We start from the raw sequence: 21,069 nt of genomic DNA, 5'->3' as shown, positions 1-21,069 counted from the left end.
GCACTTATACACACACAGTACTCCACGCCAGACCCCCAGAGCAAAGCGCCCCCTTTACTTACTCGGAGCACCAAGCTCTCGCGCTGGAAAATGAGAAGGAATCGCGTTAACTTTTTGGTTCAAGGGGGTAAAAAAACACACACACACGCGTGCCGCAGGCAGCAGTCGCAAAAGGGGGCATTTACTAACCCATGTCCCGGCGGCGGGCATCAGTCCACATCCCGGTCAGCACCCCGCCTCAGCCCGGGCCTTAGAGGAAGCGTCCGAGCAGGGAACCCCCGGGGCGACGCGGCGCTGCCATTCCCGGGATCTGTCAAAAAGAGAAGAACCAGGCGGAGGAAAAAAAAAACCAAGGGGAAAATGGCGTCTCCTGCAGCTGAAGGAGCCAGAGATTCACACGGAGGAGGCGCCGGGGCGCTCGATCGATCCGCCCGGAGATCCAGGGGTTGCCTGCGGGCTCGGTGGCCGGGTGGCCGGGGTGGGGAGGCTGCACGGGGCCGCGCTCCGCCCGCCCCGCGCCGGCTCCTGGGGTTTTTCGCAGTGGCGGAGAGGGAGGTTTCGCTGATGACTGCAGTTTAATCAGAGCTGGACTGCCTGTGATTGCTCCGCAGGCTCCCCCGCCACCTCCACCGCCTCCTCCTCCGCCTCCTCCCCAGCCCGGGCTCCCAGTCCCGGAGCGCCAAGGAGGGAAAAGAGAGCGAGCGAGAGCGCGGGGAAAGAGCAGGACGCGGCTGGCGGAGGGGGGAAAAAATCAATGCGCCCCGAAAACCCTCGCGGTGCAGGGGGAGCTGTCGGCGGTGGTATCCGGGACAGCGGAGCCCCCCCCCCCCCCCCCCCGATTTTTTTCTTCTTCTTCTATATGAATCGGATCCAAGGAGCGGGGTGGCGGCTGGACTGTTGTTCCCTCTCTGAACAGGGATTAACGAGCACCCTCCCAGGGGCAGCCGAACAGCCTCGGGGTGGGCAGATGTCACAGGAGCTCCTCTGCCGGGCGAGACTGAAAGGGAAAAAAAAAAGCACAGTTTTCCAGCCTGGTGGTGTCTGGGACCACCTGCCCTCCCGCCACCCGGCTTTGCGTTGGAAGCGAAATATCCAGTAGAGTGTGGCAGCGCCTAGAAGGACGCCAGGTTCGGGAATCCAAATCGTGAAGTTCTCAACTTATTGCACCGCCAATGGTAGCATCTACTGCATCCGCCCACATGCCGAGCCGGTACCTACAGTACACTCCGCAAGCACAGACCCCAGAAATGCAGTGTACAGATGCGCGTTTAGTGGCGCCCCCAGCCCAAGGAAGGAACCCACACCGTACCTGGGGGAGTGGACGAACCATCGCGCTGCCTCGACCTCACCCGCCCTTCTGGGAAGCGGAGGGGCCGACCCTGAACAACTTTGCCCCGGTGGTCGGTGTGTGTCGGCTGCGGCGCACCATGATAGCTGGCTCGGCTCCGAGACGGTGCAGCGGCAGGAGGAGGCGGCGGCTAGCTCCGGGCCCGTCCCCGCGTCACTAAGGAAACCAGAGCAGGCCCCAAACTGAAAGCATGCCCCAGCCTTAACCCTCTGCCTGCCAGGCGGGGACGGGAGCGCGCCTGTCACTCACGGCGCTGACAGACACTGGAGCATGGCACGCCCGGGGGATGCTGCGAGGGAGCCGCGTGCCACCGCCCACCAAACGAGCAGATCAAGAGGATGGGCATCGTCTGGACAGAAGTAACATTGTACTAAGGGGCATCAGAGTACGCGGTCACTGGGATCGGACTGGGACAGAAAATCGACCCTGGCACCAAAATAAAAAGTGCCCCCATTACCGACCCAGACAACTAAAAAAGTGACCCATGTGTGCAAACTGGAGCAGTTTTTAACTTGTAAAGACCCGCTATATAAATGTTCTTCAAATTATGGAAGACTGCAAGGTTTTGAGCTTGCGGCAGGCAGGGTTTGTTTGAATATCAGGGAAATACACATTAAAACCGTGCAGCGGACCATAAAACAGGCAGTGACTTAAAAAATAATAAAAAGGTTCACGCACTGACCTGTCAGACCAGCCCGTTAGGCCAACCACATCCCGGAAAGAAACACACGGGATAACAACGTATACACCACTAACAAGTACATTTAAGAAAACGGAGGTTGGGTGCAAAAATCCACCACAGATCTAGGTAAATTATCCTCTGGCAGCATCTGGCCCATTTCCAGTCAAAACAAAAAGTGAAGCTAAATTACATAACTATGTATCAAAGTCATTGCTTGTTGTCTTTACTGTTGTTTCAATGATTTGAGTAACTTTTTGAATGTATCCACGCACAAACCACACAAAACGGTGCAGTAGATAGATACAATGTACTACAAAATAGCAAACATCCGTGCCAAATGCTACAGAAGTAGCAGCAGGCCAAATGTAAACAAATCTAAGTCAGGAAAATACAGAGCATCTGGCAGAAATGTTAGCTGGCCAGTTAGAAATAAACCCTGCAAGCTTTAGACCAAGTGGGGCATTACAATTAGATATGGGTAGGAAATCCTCTTACTGCACATATCGGAATTACAGATTTAGTGTTAAAAATACGTCTTAAATACATTTCGACAGGTTAAACCTGCTTAAATATACTGGGCAATTACAAGATGATAGATGGTGTGCTGAAACTTTTCAACCACTCACCCCCAGTCAAGAGATCTGGGTTTAATCCATCGTTCTTTTGCTCAATACGCCACCCCAGTTTGGACCCATCTATAGAATATACTGGGGGAGCAATGCTTGGTAAATACCAGAACATAGAGTTTTGGTGAGGAAGGCACAAAAATCTGCATGTTATATTTAAAATAGCTCACAGTGGGCGATATTTATCACTCCACATAAAAACCAAACACCTCGATGTCGAATTTTAATGGGTTCGAAAATGACCAACTTGTAATGATGGTCTAACATTTTTTACTCTATGATGTTACAGGGAGAAGGGACTGGGCATTGGAGAAGGGACGGAGCCTTGGATATCTGGGATTTGGTCCACCTGCACTGCCTAAATCGCCACACCTGCCTTCACCCACAGCAAGAACATACTCATCTGGAGCCACCTCCCAATGAGTGAGGTTTTAAATGAAGCTTAGATGTGCAGAGAATTCACTCCTGAGCTGGAAACCTATTATGCGCAAGAGATTCCAACTCAATGTACTTTGTATCATGAGACAGTAGCATGAGATCGTAGCAGTTCACCAGTTGGCCGTGTGATGAGTGATGAAACCGTGTGTCGCGCAGCAGCATTATCTGAATTGGCACAGAGGCAAAAAGAGCTGTAATGAGTCCAGTTGTGGGATGTAGAAGTTTGGGTAATTTGCTGTCAATGACCAACAAAAAAGTAAGTAGTACGGTTTTAAAAAAAATGCCCCAGAAAATTACAGATAACAATAACCACTTCCAAAATGAAACTGGAATCAACTGGTTCTTTCTTGACATTAGATGTTCTAAGGCCCTCATTACCAATGGCCAGAGCAGTATTGATGGGGAGATACCACGCTTAGCCATTCTAACTTGCATGGTTTCTCCAGACCCAGAATTACTGGTTTTGCAACCAGGTGATTTCAGGCCTAGGGACATCAAGCCTAGACCCATGTGCAGATCAGCCGATGTGCCTGGTCTCCTCCTGCCCTGCTATAGTATAACAGGGAGAACTGCAAATGCCCCTCCACAGCTCTGAACAACCCTGCTCTGCCCACCTCCTGCCCATGCCCCAGCATGACGGGCCAAAACAAAACCCTGCATCAATTAAAGCACCTGCTCCACCACCAAGCAGGAGGTAAATGCATTCAGAATGTTTTTGTTTTGTTGCCAGAACAGGGAAAAACATACAGAGTTTTATCTAGTACGTCTTTGTGTTACTCTCCATGCAGGGGAAAATACCTCTTAATCTCGGCATTTTGGTGAGGGGCATACCAAATGGAATACTTAGGATACGAAGGGAAACAGGTTGTGGTGCTTGTTGTCCCCAGTCATGACTGTTATATGAAAGTGCCATTATAATTACAATGCAATACACTGAAAGTTGACACAGTATCCTGTACAACCTAAAACTCCCCGCTCTGCAATGACCTGTTATGGACTGCAAGCAGGTATGTAGTGGTACTTCTAAAGCACTAATCTTCCTGGGAAGCAAGATAGTGCTGAAAAATGAGTTGTGATTCATTTTCATTGAACAGAAGCAAGTAACAGGTGGGTTTTTATTTTATGAGGGTAGTGGTATTTTAGCAGATGTGCCTTACATTTCTTTATGAATTGCAGGAGAGTTGGAGCAGTTCTGGTGTCTATGGGGATGCAATTCCAGATGCTAGGTTCATATTGTAGTGTATTGTATTGTAATTATTTAGCGCTTACTACCCCTAACGTGGCGCCAAAGCTCTTTTTCAGCGAGTAGCACGCTACTCCGGAACCCATAAAGGATTATTGTTGAATTAGTATAGTGAAATATGAAAGTAATTTGAGTGGTGGATAGGTTAGTCAGTTTTTGGATTCAGAAGGATAGCGGAGGGATAGAAGAGGGAAAAGGGTTTGCATTTATATAGCACTTGTTACCCCATATGGGGTGTTGAAGCAATTTTTTCGGTGAGTAGCACGCTACTCCGGAACCCATAAAGGATAAGTGGTGAATTAGTATAGTGAAATATGAAAGTAATTTGAGTGGTGGATATTAGTCGATTATTTGGATTTAGAAGGATAGTAGAGGGATAGAAGAGGGGCACATGTGAAAAGGACGAAGACTTCGACGGTGAGATGATAAAAAAATTGTCTGAAGAAAGTTTTTACCTGACTCAGACTTAATGAACTAAAATGCAACCCAGAGAAATCCGAAATACTCTTCTTCGGATCTCCCTCTCAGGATGTATGGGAACATCCTGGGAACAATGTTGACCAGCTGACATGTCTCCTCCTCAGTATTCGGTCAGGGCAGTCAAACACTTGGAGGTGAAACTGGATGATTCCTTATCCATTAAAACCCAAATTCAGTCTGTGACCGGATCCTGTTTTAAAAAAAGGAAAGGAAGAACGTGACAGAGGTGTACCGAAAAACCATAAAGGTTTTTAAGAAAACCCTCACTCACCCCTAGTGGGTGACATGCTTCAACATCGGGTTCCACTGAGCAAGCCGAATGCCTACCCAGTGTGCTACAACACCTGCAATTGCAGTGGAGCTGGTTTTTCGTGAATAGTGGTGAACTAGTGACAAGTGTGGTTAAAACAGAACTTACTGTAGTCAGAAATTAATTTTAATAAAGACACAGCAAGCTCTCATTAAAAACAATTATTATGGACAAACATTTGGCCATTAATTTGAGCCAACTGTGTCCAAATAGTGATCAACGGTCGACATGTTTCTGCTCAGAGTAGCCAAGTCGGCTGAGCTTTCATCAGGACCACAGAGTAGTGTAGAAAGAAGACCCCACTGGGCGGTGTACACACGCTAAGGGGTACCCTAACCCCAGTGGCAAAAGTGCAAGGAATGTAAAATTTATAAAAAACGCACAATTTTGTACCGGACTCCCCTGGCATTTCCAGGTGTCCGAACCTGTGAAGAAAGAAAAAAAGGAACACACAAACAAAACAACAGATGAAAAAACATGCACCCATTGTCGTGCTGGACTTAACTGAGTTCCATTATCGGCCCAGTTCTTAGTCTATCACGCTTCGAAACACCGAATGGTGATCAAATATATTCCCTGCTCAAATCAGCAGAAGTTTTTTGCCACAATATTTATTAACTTTAAATAGTAGCCCTAATGGGGAATCTAAATTACCCCTTGTCAGATAACCATTCAGTAAGTCACGACGCGTCTAAAAATAGTATCTATCGAGTCTTTGACATAGACATTACTGAAATATATTTGGAAATAATGTGCAGTCTAAAGACCAAGAAGATTAACAGTGAGTCCCATAGATCATATTACAAAACATCGGGCATGCTGGTATAGCCCAGAGAGAGAGAGAGAGATAAATGGCAGTAAAGAATAATCAGTTAATTTTCTGTAGGTGAAGGTTGTCTTGCTTATTGTTTGTTTTGAGCCAGGCACGTTGCAGCTATCGTGTTTGTAGTTTTATTTCTTTTATCTCTGTATTTCTCCACGGTGCTTGTTTTCTTTTGTTCTGTTGTGAGGTTTTGAGTGGTATCAGGATATCAAAAGCTTCCTGTAACAACTCATATAGCTTTTAAACACAATTTATTGTTTCCAGGTCTGTACTAGATGTTAGTTGTTTCTAAGTGTTCCAAATTGAGTTTGTTCCACGGTAGATAGGTGGATGCACGTAAGGTGGTTATAGGTGAGTCGCTTAGTGTTGTTTTATGTTGGAAAGCAAGCAAATGGTGGTCTGACCCTGTGACTGGAGTTATAGTTTGAAAGGTAACTAGTTCAGTATTAGCAAAAATGATATCTAGGATATGTCCAGTGATGTGTGTGGGTTTGTGGACAATCTGATGCAGGTTCAGTGCGTCTAGACTAGTGATTATTGTTTTTGGATGGGTCATATTGGGTTTGTCCAACTAAATGTTGAGGTCACCCAGAATGTATAGGTTGGCGTGTATTGTTATCAGGTTTGTAACTGTGACTAGAAGTGTGTCTGGGAATGTGGCCTTGCTAGGTGGAGGTCTGTAAAGGAGCAGGAAGTTACAGGAGGAAGACGGTGTAGTATTGCAACTTGTGAGAAGAGCCTCACTATTATTTATGGAGATGTTGTCCACTTTAATGATATGTAATGGTTGCCTGAACACAACAGCTATACCACCTCATTTTTTGCCTATATGATTTTAGCTGATTGTTTGATAGCCTAGATGAATGGCTTCATGCAGGTGTGGAGCCATATCATCTCCCAACCATGATTACGTTATGAATAGTATGTCTGGTTTTGCCTCGGTGAGAAGGTCGTAGGTGTGAGGTTTATTTTTAGAGAGTGATCTCGCATTTATTAGTAGACAGCTTAGAATATGAGCTTTAGTGACCGTGAGACTTTGTTTTGTAGAAGAGTGTTTAGTATTATGTGGGTTAGTATCAGGTGTGTTTTTGTGCTGGTATTATCTATTAGGATAGCCATCGTGTAGCTGTTCTGTAATTTATTCCTCGTCCAGCAGGCTAAGAGGGCATTTTGATGGGTCTCAGTGCGTAGGTGGTGGAGACAGTGTTTGAATTGGTGTGCTGTGTTGTTTTTGTTGTGTAACCTTGTTGTGCAGTAGACATGGAGAAGCAAAGTTATGTTGTGTGGCACGTTGCTTATATTGTTTGCGTATGTTAAGTGCGGAAGGTGTATGAGTAAGTGGTGATGGTGCAGTATGTGGGCCATGTAGTAAGCTTCTAAATTGCCCAATGGATGAAAGGCAGTTGGAAGAGAGTTGCTGTGTTTCTGTATGCGTATTAGGTGTGGTGGAAGAGAGAAAGCTTGGCATTGGAGTTTGTTCATTTGTCTAGTTTGAAAGGTGTTATGTTATGTTATGTTAAGTATGCTTGAAAAGCGCATGGCTGCCCCAGCAACGGGGCATCCCAGCGCTAACGGGAGTCAGAGGGCAGGCGAGGGGGTGGCTACTGAACGCAGCCTAAGTATCGACCTCCTGAATGGAGGCAAACAACCAGGTTTTGATGTATTTCCGGAAGCGCCAATGATTTTGAATGACACCTGACTCCAAAGGGATGGAATTCCACAGGGCCGGGGCAAGGGACCTGAAAGATCGGCCCCCCATCCTACTCTTACGCACTCTGATGGTGCGTGCAAGAAGAAGATCAGCAGAGCGTAAGGCCCGGGTAGGGACGTAGGAGGTACAGGGATTCTGCAGTATACGAGGGCCAAGGCCGTGAAGAATTTTGTGGGTGAGGCAAAGGATCTTGAAATCAATCCTTTGTTTCACTGGCAGCCAGTTGAATCGGCGAAGCAGGTGAGAGGTATGGCAGTGCTTGGGTAGGGCAAAGAGGATACGGGCCGCCGCGTTCTGAGCCCGCTGGAGTCTCTTGATTACTGCCTTCTTAGCACCCAATAAAAGACCATTGCAGTAGTCTAGGTGGGGGAGAACCAGGGACTGACCAATAACTTGGTGAGTGGGCGGCTCAAAAAAGCCTAAGATGGGCTTAATACAGCGTAAGCGGACAAAGCAGGTTCCTGCAACTTTTTTGGCGTGAGATTCAAAGGACAAAGAGTTGTCCTTTAGGACTCCTAGGTTTTTAACATTCTCTTTCGGAGTAGGTGGGGGCCCATCGCAGGGGGCCACCAGCGATGGTCCCACTTCTGTATGTTGCCTCCCAGCCAGAGCACCTCCGTTTTGGAGGAGTTAAGCTGAAGATAATTATCCGACATCCAGTTGGAGATGGCCAGAACATCTTCTTGGAATTTAGCATGGTCAGGAATGGTGCCCTTAGGGAAAGTAAAGATAAGTTGCGTATCATCCGCGTAGGAAATCATGTTGATCCTAAGCTCCCATGCCAGTATGGCCAATGGGCGGACGTACATGTTAAACAACGTGGGGCTGAGCGCCGAGTCCTGAGGGACGCCGCACTCAAGAGGGAACCTGCTGGAAGATTACGGGGGGGCATGGATCTGGAAGGAACGGTCAGATAGAAATGACATGAACCAAGCCAGGGCCCCCTCTTCGACCCCGATCTCCCAGAGGCGCTTAAGCAGTATCTCATGGGAGACCGTGTCGAACGCTGCGCTCAGATCCAGCAGGATCAGGGCGGAGGTGTTACCAAAATCCTGAGAGGCCCTCAGTTGTTCTGAGACGGCCACAAGAGCTGACTCCGTGCTATGTCTAGCCCGGAAGCCATTTTGTGACTCGTCCAAAATACCATTACTTTCCAGGTAATTAGTCAGGGTAGCATTCACGTGCGCTTCCATCACCTTTGCCAGATACGGTAAAAGGGAGATGGGTCTAAAATTTTCGGGCCGGGAGGGATCAAGGGAGGGCTTCTTCAGCAGGGGGATGACTTTGGCGTGTTTCCAGGACCTAGGGATAATGATCCCAATGATCTATTATTCAGTGCACATCCTTCGTGCAGGATGGAGTCCTTGCAGAGCCTAAAAATATCAGGTTTGACTGGATCGACAGGAGATCTGGACTTCACCTTGATGGCAAGGAGACCCAAATCTTTATGTGAAATAAGGGGAAGAGTTTGGAGAGGGGCTGGGAAATCGGGTCGGTATAGCGCAGGGCTAGGGGTGGGGGGAGGCTTCCTGGCTTCCAACGAGGAGTAAATCACCTGTATTTTATTAGTAAAGAAGAGGGCCAGATCTTCGCATTGTGAGTTGGATGAAATAAGATTACTAGGGCCCACAGGGGCTTTAGTCATGTCTTTTATTAGTGCAAAACTGGATTTAGAGGGATTTTGACTGGAGTGAATCAGGTCAGTGCAGAACGCTGCCTTGGTTTTCCTGATCAGTTTGTGGTATGCTTTGGTAGCCTTTGGTAGCTGACCAATAGCTATTTTTTGCAGAGGAATCATAGGAGCACCTTCAGATGCGTTCAAGAACCTTACAATGCTTTTTTTCAGACGCTAGGGTCTCGGTATACCAGGGGTGAGATTGCACACGTTTAGGCCGTGATATTTTATTGGGTATCTGGAGGTCCAGGGAACTGTTAACCCAGCCCCTGAAGGCATTATCTGTGTCCTCCAAATTATGTGGCCAAGCCGGACGGGAGGTTTTAAGATGGACCGCTAAGCTGGGGACGTCCAGTTTGTGCCACGGCGTCTCCAAAGGGGGGAGGGGCGCTGGCGAGCCACAGCCGCGACCCGAATGCAAATATGGATAAGAAAATGGTCAGTCCAGATGAGAGGGAGGGGGCAAACACTCTGATTCCCTCAAGGTTAGAGAATACCGGGTCGAGTAAGTGGCCTGCTAAGTGAGAAGGGCCTTCAACCAGCTGACAGGCCTCCAGATCTCCAAGAAAGTTAGTGATGCCCTGGGAGTCAAGTCGCTCTAGATGAAGATTGAGGTCACCCAGTATACTAAAGTTAGAAGCCTGCAGGGCCAAGGGGGAGATAATCGGGGGCAAAACTTCCTGGAAGGCTCGAGACGAACCAGGGGCGCGGTAAATAAGGAGCCCCGTAAAAGCGAAATTGTCTGAAATCCTCATTTTAAACTGCGTGCATTCACAGTCAGGTAATGTTACTGGGGAAAGGGTGCAAGGAAAAGTAGACTTGGCTATCACCACAAGCCCACCTCCCCTACCGTAGGGCCTTTTCTGGGTATACATAGAGTAGCCCGATGGGAGGGCTAAGGCCGGGATAGCAGTCGCGTCATCGGTAAGCCATGTCTCCGTGAGGAAGAGTAAATCAGGTGACCTCTCCTGAAGCAACTCAAAAACATCCTCATGGTGCCTCACCAGGGACCTACAGTTCAGACTAAGTACATTAAGGTTCACGGGGTTAAGTGACTCTGGGGTTAAAGGGTCAGCCCCAGTAGCCTTGAACCCGCATTTTATGCACCTAGTACCTGGGGTGTCAACATGCCAGCAATGGTCCGCGCAGGGAGCCAGAGGTCGGAAGCCAAATAGCTCCTCGCGGGAATACTGGAGCAAACAGACCGGCCGACACCCAGGGAGTCCGGCATCTGGCGTCGGACTGGCTCAGACGGGCTTGCCTTGGGCGCGCCCGCCGCGTGGAAGTGTAGGCATTGCGGCTATAAGGGCTCAGGACTCGCCCCTGCCGGAAATGCGTCACCCTCAAGGGGCTGAGCCAGGTCTATCAAAGCCCTCCACGCAAGCGGCACCAGCCGTGGTGGAACGGGGCATAGACCACAAGAGGGAGCAGATAAGTAAGTAAAAGAGCACTGTTTAAAATATACACAGGTATTTAAAAAAGAACACTCCAAATTTCTTAAATCAAACTTCAGAGCAACAAACAGTATTCACACACGCTTGCTGGCGCCGTACAGAGCTGGCGCGTCCGCTACGCGGGGGTGCAGGCAGGGCGGCTGTAAGGGCTCAGGACCCGCCCCTGCCGGAAATGCGTCACCCTCAAGGGGCTGAGCCAGGTCTATCAACGCCCTCCACGCAAGCAGCACCATACGTGGTGGGACGGGGCATAGACCGCAAAAGGGAGCAGATAAGTAAGTAAAAGAGCACCGTTTAAAATATACACAGGTATTTAAAAAAGAACACTCCAAATTTCTTAAATCAAACTTCAGAACAACGAACAGTATTCACACACCGCTTGCTGGCGCCGTACAGAGCTGGCGCGTCCACTACGCGGGGGTGCAGGCAGGGCGACTATAAGGGCTCAGGACCCGCCCCTGCCGGAAGTGCGTCACCCTCAAGGGGCTGAGCCAGGTCTATCAACGCCCTCCACGCAAGTGGCACCAGCCGTGGTGGAACGGGGCATAGACCGCAAGAGGGAGCAGATAAGTAAGTAAAAGAGCACCGTTTAAAATATACACAGTTATTTAAAAAAGAACACTCCAAATTTCTTAAATCAAACTTCAGAACAACGAACAGTATTCACACACCGCTTGCTGGCGCCGTACAGAGCTGGCGCGTCCACCACGCGGGGGTGCAGGCTGGGCGACTATAAGGGCTCAGGACCCGCCCCTGCCGGAAGTGTGTCACCCTCAAGGGGCTGAGCCAGGTCTATCAACGCCCTCCTCGCAAGTGGCACCAGCCGTGGTGGAATGGGGCATAGACCGCAAGAGGGAGCAGATAAGTAAGTAAAAGAGCACCGTTTAAAATATACACAGGTATTTAAGAAAGAAAACTCCAAATTTCTTAAATCAAACTTCAGAGCAACGAACAGTATTCACACACTGCTTGCTGGCGCCGTACAGAGCTGGCGAGTCCGCTACGGCGTGGGTGTATGATTGCATTTTGTGACTAAGTGTTATGAGGCATTGTGCTTGAGAGAGTTTGTTGTGCTGATGTGTGTGATATGTTTCATTTTCGAGGAGTAGTGAAAAGAGGTGCTGATGTATTTATTTTATCAGATGGATTTGTTTGTATACTATTGTTTGTGAGTGGAATTTGTAAGGTAAAGAGGGTGGTGATGTGTTTCTGAGTAGAGTGTATGTTGTGTGTGGGAGGGGATGAAGTAGACTGTCTGTTTTAGACCTGTTTTCTGCAAGAGTTAAAATGTGTGGTACTGTGGCATGTAAGTGTTGTGTTGGGTTATTGTGGTAGAAATAAGAGGAGGTTGTTGGTTGGACAGATGATGGAAGGCTGAGTATTGGTTTGTTAATGATAAAAGTGGGTATGTTAGGAGTAATTAGATTCGGGCAGTGTGTGACTGGATGGGTTGTAGTTAAGTATGGTATGGATTTTAGTTGTGTTAGTGATGAGTGTATAGGTTGGAATAGGATAGAGTTGTGTACTGTTTGTAGGTGATGGTGGAAATGTGTGGTAGCTGGGAAAGAAGGGTATATAGATGTGGTTTTGCAGTCTATGCTGGTACATTAATGTGTGCAAAGGACTTGTTCGTAGTACGTGTGTGATGTACATTTGGTGCGAGTGTGTTACTCTGTGGATGTGGATGGTGTAGGGTGGGTATTACTGAATGGGAAATGGGCTGCATTTCTCGTCCTTGACCCGACCGGTCTCGAACAGGCTCAAACAGGCAACTGCCCTTATCCTCTCCACCCTTAGCTTTGACGCCCTAACCTTGGCCTTTTATAGCCCTAGTTGTCAGGTGACCCCTTCAGCCAATCGGAACCGTAGCCCTAACCCTATCAATTTGCAACACTAGCCTTAAAATCTAGAACCAATAGGAGACCAAGAGCTTACAGCTAATTTTAGCCCTAGTCCAAGCACTCAATCAGGTTCAAAAACCCCAATCTCTATGTCAAATATAGGCCCTCACCCTAGCCCTAGACCCAATCCTAGTCCCAGCAACCAATGACATGGGAAACCCTAGTCCCTACTTCCAATAGAAAGCCTAACCCTAGCCCTAGTCCCAACCCTACATTGATTGAATCACAGACCCAGAAACCAACCAGAACCCTCAAATACCCAACCAATTAGAACACTAACCCTAATCCAATAGAAGCACTAGATACAACCACCAATCGGTGCACACATGTTCCCAGCAATAGCAGACTATATAAGGTCCCAACGACCTCAGGCAAGGTTTGTTGCCCAGGGAATTGGAAGCTGCTCCTTTATTCAGAATCTTCTAGGAGACAGACAGGCTCAATTCACAATTTGTACTTCTACAGGTAAGGCCCTTACAAACTTTGTTCTCTAACAATATCTCCTAGACAAAAAACTAGTGCACAATCCCTATTGTGGCGAAAGCCTGCCTTCCAGAATTTCCTTCTTACAGTTCTTCATCTGGAGTCTGGTGAAGCCATTGCTCCTGGTGTGCCACTGTCCATTCCTCTTGGTGCTGTTAGGAGCAGTTTTCTAGAGGGAATCCTCTCTTTTTTTATTTGTCAACGCAATGGAGAGACAGAATAAACTGTGTCATCATAATCAAGACATGAACATCTCTTAGAAGTAGTTACAATATTATATTAATTACTTGTAAAGTGATAAATAAAAGCGAGAGCGCAAAACATAAATTTCTTATATCATTAGTTAGAGTTTAGAACAATGTTCCCCATATTGTATTACATTTAAGTATAGAGCTAGCTCTTTTTGATTTAGCTAGCGCATGTTCCATATCATATATTTGTCTGACTAATGTTCACCTATTCATTACCGTGGGAGATTTTGGTGAGATCCAGGCCCGGGCTATTGTCAATCTTGCAGAGACCAGCAAGATGGTTAATAGATCTTCAGTATTAGATCCCGAGTTCCTTCTTCCCATCATTATTTCCATAGTCGTTAAAGGTATTTCAATCCCCAACTTTTGAGATAAAATATGGGCAACCTTCTGCCAGAATATAGAGAGTTCTGGGCATGTGACGAACATGTTTTTTATGTCTGCCGCATACAGATCACATCTTGGACATTTTGTCCGGTCGCTAGCCTGATTGTTAGGTGACCATTTTGGAATCTGATCCGGCATATAATATACTAAACATATTGTGCGATACTGTTGCATTCACAGTTCGGAACAATGTACTGATTTAACTATTGTGCTAAGAGCGTGTGATATATTGTTAGCCAAGACCCATGACTCTACTCCAGCGATCAGCTATTCTCAGACAATCATCCGATCTGTGAGTGCAAAGACTTTTATACGCTCTGCTAATCAGAGATTTTTCGTTAGTGGCATGTAAACAGTTCCATATGTCGGAATCGGATATGTTTATCAGATTTAAGTGCTTTATAAAATAGTTGTGAATCTGCAGATATTTAAACTGCATATTATCGGATAATTTATAGAGTATCTGCATTTTCCCAAAAGAAATGAAGCCGCTATAGTCGTAGAGATCACCTAAGCATACTACCCCATTACTGGCCCAGCGTTTACCCAGAGGATCATTAAATATCTCTGGCAGGCCTGGATTATACCAGAAAGGAAATGTATTGTTTAAAAGTGACACATTGTGCTTAAGTGAGATAGCACACCATATGGATATACTATCTCAAGCAGTCTTAAATTGAACCCTTTTGTAGTATTTCAGATCTTTAGTTCTAAACAGTAACAGATCACTCTCTTCACCTAACATAAATTTATGAAAGTAATGACTACTCTCAGGATTGATAAAGCTACGAAGGCGGCCCAAAAAAGCTGACCAGATGTACATTTTAAAATCAGGAAAATCGAAACCGCCTTGATTAAAGGGAAGTTTTAGCAAATCTATAGCTTTTCGTGCTTTCTTGTAGCCCCATACGAAGCTACTTAAAATCCCCCTCTAGCCGCTTGAAAAGGGAAGTATTCACCCGCAGTGGGATAGACCTAAACAGGCAGAGAAACTTAGGCAAGATCTTCATTTTTATGATATTTATGCGCCCGATAATACCTATTGGTAGCTTGTGCCGATTCTTAAGTGACGTTGCTGTCTCTTTCAACAGTGTTTCATAGTTTAAAGAAACTATCCTATCTATCTGTGCTGCCACCTTAACTCCCAGATACGTAACAGCCGAGCAGAATCTAGAGGGAATCCTCTCAGTAACCCATGTTTCATCTTGGACAACAGTGTGACTTACAGTGGGTGTCACCCTTTCCTCAGTTCCTCTCATGAGGCGAAGGGCTGACTTTACATGCAGCCCTTAATTGGCTGCAATACCTAAGAGTTTTTGGTCCCTCTGATTCCATAGACCAACTCCAGGGTTTTCGATCTACCACACAGCATCAGAAAACTCAAGTTTAGACTCCAGAATGAAAATCAGCTTGTCCGCAAACCTTAGCCACACCCCCTTTGACATTCCTATGGCCATTCCAGGGGGCCCAACATTCAATGGGGATTCCCAACATTCAATGCGGATTGCCAACAGTGAGAGAATTCTTGGGAGCCCTCTTAGCTCAGTTTACCTTTCATGCAGTTCAGTTTTGCTCTAATCTGGCCAATGTGGGTTATTTTATAAATAAGGCTCCTGGGGCTAGATGAAGGTAATTCTCATTTACCGACTCTAGAATACCGAATTTTACCGATTCGGTATTCTAGATTCGGTAAATGAGATGTAGTTAAAAATTCGGTATTTTTTACCGAATCTGTAGGATTCTGTAATTACCGAATCGGTATTTACCGATTCGGTAATTGACATTGATTCCTATGGGCCTTGAGGCCCATAGGAATCAATGTCAATTACCGAATCGGTAAATACCGATTCGGTAAAAATGCCGAATTTGCAAGGGGGACAGGGTGTCACTTTGACACCCTGTTGCACCCCTGATACAGGCTTGTGTGCCATGTGGCACACATACATGCCCTAAGGGTATGTATGTGTGTCACATGGCACAGGTGTACATGCACAGATGTGCATGTACACAGGAATTCGTTATTTACCATGGAATGGTATTCCATGGTAAATAACGATTCGGTAAGGGCCTGTGGTACTGATTACCGTGCCACCTACATGTAGATTTACCGATTCGGTAAATATACCGATTCGGTAAATTTACAGAATCGGTAAAGATACCGATTTGTAACATTTTCATGCCCCTACATCTCCATCTGCAAATACCGGTCGGTAACGGCCGAAATCGTCCGTTACCGACCGGTATTTGCCTTCCTACATCTGGCCCCTGGTTTCATATTATTTCTTTTTTTTTTTACATTTCCATCTACATTTATTCATATTTATTTTTGTGGCCATCTTTTTGGTATTTATTCATATTTATTTTGTATTTTGAGAAAAATGGGGTCATAAAGTGGTATATTTCCAAATGTATTTAACTGATAAACATGCTCTCATACTTTGAGGCCTGTTGTGTTTTAGAAAATTAAGCAGCCAAATATAAAAAAAAAACACACCCATAGGTAAATATTTCCTTTGTATACAAATATAGGTTAGCATATGCCTTCATTTAAGGAAATCACATCATATTTTTTTAACTGCCCATATTGTCAAGTTGCTCAGCCATAAAGGTAGAAGGAGCACTATCCTAATTGAGTTCCTAAAGTCACATATCATTGTATGTCCAACAATCCATAGAAACAGAAACCAGTGTATGAGGGAGAAAGGAAGCTAGAAAATGAGTCAATGTATTGATTTGTATATTTTTCGACATTGCAGAGTAGGCCAGAACATATGGCGGTCCGAGTTGTATTCAACTTCTAAGAGATTCATATCCTTAACAATGGCAAACATGGCCCTCCCCTATACCGATATCTGCAAGATATACTTTATCCTTAGGTATACAAGAAGTCTCCTTTTCCAACTGCCTTTTTTTGAGGCAATTTGCTGATGAACTGTTCTTTTCCAAAGGTTAATGTCTTTCAATTGGATTAGGATATTTGTATTTCTGAATGACTTATGCTTTGCCCTGAAGAAGTCCCTCTATGGTGGAATGAAACGCGTTTGATGTATTTGTGTGCCCATTATATGAAGCGTCTAATAAAATAAAGAATTCTACTGAAATACAAATCAAGACATTGCCTAATTTTGTGGGTTTCTTTCTCCCTGATGCATTGGTTTCTGTTGCTATGGATTGTTGGCATACAATGAAATGTGACTTTAGGAACGAAACCAATGGGTCTGACTAATGAATGAATTAGGATAGTGCTCACTCTATCTTTATCTGTGAAAATTTAAATATTGGGGTGTTCATTACGGTTGACCCTTGGAGAGAGCACAGCATTACTAGGAACTCCACAGTGTGCGGCATCATATACCACAACTGTTTTTCTTTTTGTATTTGTAATTACTCATGAATTCATGAAGTACTGCTGGGAGTGTCGTTCACAAGGAGCAAAATGTTCTGTATTTTTCCGATTTTAAAAAGAAATACAGATAGAAAGGCATTGTTTTCTCTCCGTATTTGTTTGTAAAAATTACTAAAAACAGAAAACTCTGAGCCTTATTTATAAATAGCTTTACTGGCTCGGCCTTTTTAGGGCTCAACTCCCAGTGGTTACTGATTCTCTCTCTCTTTGGTTGATCATGCTACCTTCTTGGCATTGTTTAAACTAATTTGTTTTCCTTGATTCCGAAGCTTCTGCAGAAGTGCCTCACATATAATCTCCAGCAAGGCAGTATGGATTCCCTAACATATTACTCTGTTCAAACAAGTAGCCACAGAGACCATTTGGTATAAAAAGACCCAGATGACTCCTCTCAGAAGAGGTCTTTGAGAAGAAATGCTCAATGAATTAGCATATATGCTACTTTCTGCTTCATTGACTGAACGGACTGACCTCATTTTATAGATAGAGCACAGAATCAGAGAAATACTAATAATAAAGTGCCACATCTGACCACCTTGATCCCCAATAATCAGCTAAAGTCTCTAATTTTTCTGCTACTTTACTTGAAGAACCTATGTAACTTGGAGCCAGTAGTGAAAGGCTGTCAGTTGAAACAGAAGCTTGTAGATGCCACATAAAGCCATGTCTTTATGATAGTCAGCCAGGACATATTATTCCTTTGTGTCCTGTAAGACCTGTCAAACTATTGAGACAACATTTTGGATGAGGCTATGCCAATGTCACTGGTGCTTCCAGGCTATTTATCTTTAATTTTGTCTATTCAAATAGATTTGTTGCGCTGTCGGTCAGTGCCAGCACTTCTGGACTCAAGAGGTGCTATCATGTATATGGACCAGGCCTGGGTGAAACAACAGAAAGACTTGCAACAGGCAGCATATGGTAGAGTTTTGTCTCAAAGCCTGTATGTGTAGCCTTTTCAGGCCAGATGAAAATAGCTTTGTTTGATGTCATTGCTACACTCAATTATAGTATACATTTTGGATTACCCTTGTTTGTTCCACACAACTCATATTAATTAGGCGTCTAAGACCAAATTATGAGTTCCACTTTCTGTCATTAGCATTATAGGTCATCCTCTGCTTATTGGCCCCCAACCGAACCTGTTGAAAACAAAGGTATGTCTTCTTCTGGGCACGATACTCTGGAGAATTTTAAGTTAAATTCTCTACTTCTGGGCACAGTTCTACTAGAGTCAATCATGCCAAATCCCTCGTCAAGAGGCCACTGCAGCTTGTCCCAACCATTGCCCCGCCATCAGTGCCAATGAGAGTACCAGCACAACTACTAACCATAACACTCCTACAAGTGTGATAATGCAGACTATTCCAGGCACCCAATACTGTAGGAAAAGCTTGGGTGGCTGTTATCAGTCCCTTTTTAATGCATATTGAATTACTAAAAGACTGTTATATTTCTCACTTCTAACTTAGACAGACAGCACCACAATGTGGCAAACTGTCATAAGTGCTGGTGCTGACAATTAAGTGCAAATGCTGAGCACCCGAAATAACCTGCTCAAATTAAGCAATGATAACATGATACCAGGAAGGGTAAGCCTTAAAATGCCATTACGGATGTCTTACCTAATTGGCAGTAGAATAATTCTACTGCCAATTAGGTAAGTCATCATTGCCAAGATAACCTTTGATTGGACTATACTAGATGGCTATAAACCTATAGACAATTTCAAACTTTTGGTTACAGGCAACTTAAACAAATCTTTTCCGGATATCGAATGATATCCGTAATGGCATTTTGAGGCTTCCCTACGATAAAGAAACTAGCTGAGATAATACATCCCTTTTGATGGGATGTAAGTGAATATGAAGGTAGTGATAACTATGGGATATAAGGTGCCCAGTTTAGCATCACATGCTACTTACTCTCTCACGGTGATGGTGATGGTGTTTAATCTATTGAGGTCGGCTGACCCTGGATTATGATAATACACTCTTTTTTTTCTTTTGTTTTCTTTTTTGACTGATCTCTATAGATTGTTAAACTTGGATAGTTTTTCTTATATTAAAAACGTTCCAAAAGCTCTTCTCTGGAATGATTGTGTTTTGGGCAATTATAAATGGTGTGCAGTCACATATGAATGTTCATGCTGAGGTTGTTAATGTATAATTACTGAGTACTTATAATCTGACTTTCAGAGTACAATGGTGGTGACATTTTTTATATATTTTTAGGTCCCCTGGGAATTGAAAGGTTGCATCTGGATAGGTCCTGAGGAAGATGGTTTTTAACAACTTCAAACCCACCGAAACGCGCGTCGACCAAGTGCGTAGTCTCGTGTTTCACACTGAGAATGGATTACAGGCAGAGATTCCTTTCTGTCTCATAAAACTCAACAGTGTACAGATATTGTATAAGTGAGATTGGATGATATGAATGTTTGATGTGTGACTGTGTATATTGAATGGTATCCAGGGGTGTTTTGTTGTATATACTTACTTTGAAATTTTCTTGAGTTGAGTTTTGTATTAACTTTATAGAAATGCATTCATGATTATGAATTGTTTACCATGTATGTGTTTTTTAGAAATTATATGAAATAATGTGAGAAAAAAGAAAATTGTCTCTTGATAAACGTGAAATAATGAGAAAAGAAAAACAGAAAGATAAGTACATTAAGAAAATAAAAGATACAATGAGATGATATTTGTCTTCACTGTTGTACTTTAACATTTGACTTATCAAGAATATGAACAATGTAGCTGGGTAAAGTATGATGGTCATTGGAGGAAACTTTATAGTGTTGTATTGAAGCATTCATTGCCATTTCTGGTTGCAAAGTCAACTTGGGTAAGAGCGAACTCCCCCCCTCATATGAGAGTTACCACCTTTGCTGCTGTCCTCAGATTCCTGTTTAAATGGAAGGCTTCTCACGTCTATCTTAACAGGGGCTTGGAGTGCATGATAGAGGACAACCTCGACCCACTCGTGGGGTGCATGGGACTCAACTTTGACAAATGGTCACACCTGAACCTGTCCCTCTGGGTCTGCATGCAAGAGGTGAAAATGGCGACCCTCCCAGGCTTCACCTTGGTACCCAGCTTGCGCCCCCTGCTAACGCCTCTCTTGAAACTTTGACAAGTGGACAAGGCCATCAAGACCTTTGTCTGTGGGTCATTCAAACCCTGTTTAGCCATTAAGAAACTTCACAGCTCTGTGGCCTCCCTTCTGTGGAGCACTATTGTATGGCTCTCCACTCGGCACAGTATGCATACCCAGGTTTGGATTCCCTCATTATGGGTGACATTTGAAAATCGGCTCATCCATGGCTTGCCAGGGTTGCTTCACCTCTACCTACCCCTACCTACCAGTGCTGGGACCTTAAATCCTATTGTCCAGACAATGTACAGAACCTGGGCAGGAGCCCACAAGCTCCTCTCCGTGAATACCTACCTTCATGGCAAAGCATCCATATGGCGTATTCATGGCATCCGCTTGGCGGGACTTGCTTGATTGGACTCCCTGTCACGCTGCAGGCATACATACCTTTCCACACCTGCTCTCTCAGGGTAAGCTCAAGTCCTTTGCAGCATTGCAGGAAGAATTTGGCCTGGCACAAACCTTGCACTGGCGCTATATGCACCTGCACCTCTGTCTAAACCTGGGCTGTTCCCTCACCCCCAGTGCTCACGTACTTTGATTCATGGGGCAGTTAAAGGGCATGTAGTCCAGGATGTAGAACCTTCTTACCCACTGCAAGTGGAGTGCCTCAGAGAGATCTGGCAGACCCGTCTTTAGGTGGAATACGAGGATGAGGACAGGGTGGAGATTCGGGAATCCCTGGGAAAGGG

At 45.1% G+C, this 21,069-nt stretch overlaps 1 protein-coding gene and 1 long non-coding RNA gene across 3 annotated transcripts in view; one reads left to right on the top strand and one right to left on the bottom strand.

The window, feature by feature from the left end:
- SETBP1 (SET binding protein 1) overlaps nucleotides 1-1,511 on the bottom strand; it is a 286,687-nt gene extending 285,176 nt beyond the window's left edge. Inside the window, exon 1 of one of the 2 annotated variants that reach the window (XM_078674737.1) lies at nucleotides 1,310-1,511. The gene's annotated coding sequence lies outside the window, so the exon portion shown is untranslated. Of the gene's footprint in view, nucleotides 1-189; nucleotides 830-1,309 lie in introns of those variants that run through there. The other variant, XM_078674736.1, reaches the window with a different exon arrangement.
- LOC144817864 (uncharacterized) lies at nucleotides 1,410-20,629 on the top strand. The gene is made up of 3 exons (XR_013606989.1): nucleotides 1,410-2,156; nucleotides 2,946-3,350; nucleotides 19,453-20,629. It is a non-coding gene; the product is annotated as an uncharacterized LOC144817864 (long non-coding RNA).
- The last annotated feature ends 440 nt before the right edge of the window (nucleotides 20,630-21,069 follow it).

The sequence above is a fragment of the Lissotriton helveticus genome, chromosome 2_1 (assembly GCF_964261635.1).
Source record: "Lissotriton helveticus chromosome 2_1, aLisHel1.1, whole genome shotgun sequence".
Classification (NCBI taxonomy): Eukaryota; Metazoa; Chordata; class Amphibia; order Caudata; family Salamandridae; genus Lissotriton; species Lissotriton helveticus.
The sequence above is the reverse complement of the archived record's forward strand: the minus strand, read 5'-3'. Positions and strand labels throughout refer to the sequence as shown.